This window comes from Vicia villosa, unplaced genomic scaffold (genome assembly GCF_029867415.1).
Source record: "Vicia villosa cultivar HV-30 ecotype Madison, WI unplaced genomic scaffold, Vvil1.0 ctg.000150F_1_1_1, whole genome shotgun sequence".
NCBI classification, from domain to species: domain Eukaryota; kingdom Viridiplantae; phylum Streptophyta; class Magnoliopsida; order Fabales; family Fabaceae; genus Vicia; species Vicia villosa.
This window is the reverse complement of record NW_026705040.1, coordinates 94800-99234: the sequence shown is the minus strand read 5'-3', so window position 1 is coordinate 99234 and position 4435 is coordinate 94800. Positions and strand designations below refer to the sequence as shown.

The following is a 4435-nucleotide window of genomic DNA, read 5'->3' as shown; positions in this document are numbered from 1 at the left end:
TACCAAATGAATACAATATATTTGAAAAAATGCCATAATTCTTAAATTCCCAAAGAACAAACAAAAATAACAATACAATGGATTTCCGTTAAGGAAAACATACCTGCCAAAACATAAAATCATGTGATGGCCTAACCTTAATGCTTTCGATTAGGGCTTAGACAAGAGTATTACCACTACTAGAAATACTCAATTTTCCTGCGGAATTACCTGCGGATTTTAGCTAAATTTCCGCAGGAAACACATTTTTTGCGGATTTTCCTGCGGTTCTTTGTCCCCAGCTAAAACCTTCGTGGGTAATATTTTCGGCAGGAAATTCCGCAGGAAAATCTGCAGGTAAATCCGCAGGAAAATTCCGCAGGTAAATCCGCAGGAAAATTCCGCAGGTAAATCCGCAGGTAGTTTCTAACTCAAATTGAATAATTTTTTATTTTAATAATTGATCGAAAGATTATAAATTATATATAAAATAAAATTATAATTTAAAATGTTTTGAATTTTAATAAGACAAATTCAAATTCATAGAACAAAATACTATAAAATTTGCAACAAAGTTACTACATAGTCACATTATTAAAAATGAAAAGTATAATCTATCATTACATTTAGTATTAAATTTCAATCCATCCCTAGTTTTCTATGAAAAATGAATTTCAATCCTTTTAGAACAAAACTGAACTATCCCTTAATTTTTTAAGCTAGGCTGTAGAATTTGTCATTATTATATATAATCAGGCTTCTAGTTAAAATAAAAGAAATTAGTAACCGTACGTCTTTATATTATATTGTTCTTACTCAAATCATGTTATAGATAAGCCACAATAGTACAAACTAAGCTTTCCTCAAATAAATTGATACGAAAATTGGACACAAGATGAAAATTGCTTTATTAGAATCCCAAATTTCCACATCTTGCATCATACTCCATAGAACTTTTTATCGCATATTACCCTCTCGCAAAACATCAATCATATTGTAGATTCTCTTGGAATCCTTTGCTTCAATCTGCATACAACAAATATAATTAAAGTAAGATATTAATTGTTATATACCGACGGTGGAAATAGAGGAAGTTGTCTTAAATTTTAAGCACCTTTTTAGCAAGAAATAGTACAGCATCTGGAACTCCCACCATAGGTGATGTCAAATGATACATATGAAAGGCATGACCCGATAAATACTACTCTGGAACTCCCACCATTTCAACTTGATGCTTAGGGTCCCTGATTAATTGTATCTAACAAAATTCATGGAAAGAAGGGGAAACTCCAGTAAGAATCTGTGGTTCTTTTAATATAGAAAGAAGAATGGGAAACTATGTTGTACCAAAATGAACCGTGCAATGTGATCTAACGCACCTGATCCATATCGAAAGAGACCCCCCAACTTATTGAAGCAAGATATCACAGCCTTGGCAGTTTCAGACGCGTCAACTTTGTTTGCTTGATGAGACTCTAATACCTACAATCTTGGAAGAATGCATCAGATTATAATATTGCATTGAACAGAAGCTTTATTAAAGGATGAGAACCAAAAAAATTGATGAATTCATGAAACCTAATGTTACTTTTAGCAACATGAGAGTTTAACAGAGAATTTATACAGGAAGATTTGCTTCTGTAATAAGTAAGGTAATAATTTAAACGTAAATGCAATTTATCTTTCCAATCACAATCCATGGGACTGTACTCTCTAAAACAATTTCTGCAAAGTTAGTTGTCAATCCTGCTTCAACATCCTGCAAATTTTATTGGTTTTTTTGGTTTCTATATTATTATCGTCAAACAGCTGTAATGGAAAATTGGAAACTGGACTTAAATTCATAGAAAACACAATTTCACAGCCAATGAAAGCAACACCAGTCACCAAGTAACAAGTAACTGAAGCTATAAACAGTATAAAATGGAATCAAAAGAGCACTAACAAAGAGCACTAACAGTATATTGAAAAAGGAGGGTTAGATGATGCTGCTAACACTCCTTGAGAAGACAAATGCTTGGAAGAGAATTACCATGGAGGAAGAGTCGGTATTTGTAATCAACGCTTCTAGATGTCAAGTTGCCGCCACTTGTTAGAGAATTGCTTGGCTAGTTTCTCAATGTCACTTAACTCCCCATCTCCTAATTTTTCCTCAATTTTCAATTCTAATTCTCATTTCATTTCTTTGCTACAAAAAATTGCATCAGCAAGTAGTTTTGTTTTTCTGTACACCAAAATGGCAGATCACTCTGTACATAAATGAACAAGTGTGCTCTGCACCCCACCAAAACAAACCCAAAAACTAAAGCCGGTAGAAACACGAAATACTCCAGCAGAAACAACAACTTGGCTGAAAAACAATAAAAACTGAATCAGGTAAACAAGTCAGCTAACCAAACAATAGAAAGGCATTCACTTGTTATCACTTACTTGTTATACCCGCCAATAGTTGCACTTCCTCGAGAAGTTCAAAAATATGTAAAAGTTGGAGACCTAACATTGCCTGCTGGAGTGCAATTTTTCTTGCCGGCACTTTTAGTTCACCGTGACACAAAGCTATGGGGTGATGATGCTAATGTGTTCAATCCATAAAGATTTTCTGAGGGTCCTCTAAAAGCAACCAATGGAAGGAAGTCGTTTTTCCCATTTGGAGGGCGTCCAAGACTTTGCATTTGACGAAACGGTAATAACAACGATAATTCTATGCTAATAGCATTTTATCGAATACCTTGTGAGCAAGATTGAAAGCTGCATTTTCTTCTCCTCGTCGCTTCAACCGCTAAACATTCCTCCATTCTCAGCTTTATGATATCGTATGCCTGCTCTAACTTTAACTCAAACTGAAATTTATATTGAAATCGAATCACAATCAGTTGTAGCATAACACGTAATGGAGTAAAAACCGTAAAAATGCAAAGAATCACGAAACAAAACTAACCTGCTCTGAGTTGAAATTTCGAGCGCAAACAGACTCTGAACCCTAACGTGAATCGAATCCTGAATCGTTAACAATTTAAATGAGTTCTGAAATCCAAATCCAACCAATTTGAGACCAACATAATCTACGTCGTAATTGTTGTTGTTGCGTAAGAATTGAGAGGGAGAGAGCATGAGTTTGAGAGTGTGTCGCACAAGAGAAACCGAGAAAGCTTGAGCCGATGCGCGTGAGAAAAAGTGCTTCTCCGCTGAAGCGCTTCTGAACAAGTTGTGTTTGCTCTCACCGAAGAAGCATTTTTAGGTCACTAATAAGTATCTATCTTAATCTTTCTTTCTATTTATCTTTTTTTAATTTTATTTTTTAAAATTTTATATCTATTATAGAAATAGACCAAATTTATATTTATTATATACAACTATAAAAATACAAAACAAATGAATAACTATTTATTTTTCTTCAAAATAATATAGTAAATCAAATTATCAAATTATCAATTATATAATTTTAAGCACACCTAAAAACTAAAAGAGAAATTACAAAATTTCAAAATATTTTAGTTATTAATTTACTAACTCTTTATTTATAAAAATTAATTTTAATATGAACATCTGAATCTAAATAGAATAATATGAGAAAGTAGTCTCTTAACTTTAATTGGTAATAATATATTAATAAATTTTTTTCCATGCTTCAATAAAATAGTAAAAATAATTTATAAAATTAAAATTATTTAACAATATTTTAACTATAGTCAAATATAAATTCATATAACACATTAATTTCTAAAATTAAAACTTTATAATAAAGAGAACCAATATAATTCACTATAAAATAAAATGTATATTAAATAAATGAGATTAAATTTAAATTTAAAATAATTTTAAATCAGCGAAAATTGTAAAGGTCCCAAACAATGTAAAAGTTAAAAACTCAAAATAAAATTTCACTACATACCGATGAATTAATAAATTTAAAAATAAATCATAAGACAACAAATTCACACAAATCACCTAAGTTTATAATCAATCTAACTTAAAATTAACAAAACAATCAAGATAAATTAGGGAAAGAGTAGGGTTGCTCCCTACTTTTTCTCCCCAATTTTACACATACACACTAATTCACTTATAATTAATAAATATTTTTACACTAAATAATTATAAAAAATATTAATTCAAAATAAAAAATTAAACATAAAAGTATTTTTATATTGATCAATAAAATAAAAATATTAAGAAAAATATATATACACATATATTAGCTATTATTTAATTCCAACCAAAAATAGGAAAAATAATTTATAAGGAAAGTTTTTTATATATAATTGTAGAATTTAAAAAAAAATTACAATTATTTTTAGAAAAATTTGAATATGCCAAATTTGCAGCAAAATCCGCAGGAAACTTTCCTGCGAAATTACCTGCGGATTTCTGTATTATGGTTTAATTTTATAGTGATAGAATTCCGCAGCAAAATCCGCAGGAAGATTTCCTGCGAAATTACCTGCGGACTGTTTAA

At 30.5% G+C, this 4435-nt stretch overlaps 1 long non-coding RNA gene across 3 annotated transcripts; it reads right to left on the bottom strand.

The window, feature by feature from the left end:
* Window positions 1-743: 743 nt before the first annotated feature.
* LOC131624716 (uncharacterized) lies at window positions 744-3197 on the bottom strand. Of its 3 annotated transcripts, XR_009290653.1 has the most exons (6): window positions 2918-3197; window positions 2410-2819; window positions 2012-2329; window positions 1359-1461; window positions 1094-1237; window positions 744-1005 (listed from the first exon to the last, which is right to left on the bottom strand). It is a non-coding gene; the product is annotated as an uncharacterized LOC131624716 (long non-coding RNA). The 3 variants fall into 3 exon arrangements; XR_009290654.1 differs by having other exon boundaries at window positions 1359-1468; window positions 2410-2994; XR_009290652.1 differs by having other exon boundaries at window positions 2410-2990.
* Window positions 3198-4435: the final 1238 nt, after the last annotated feature.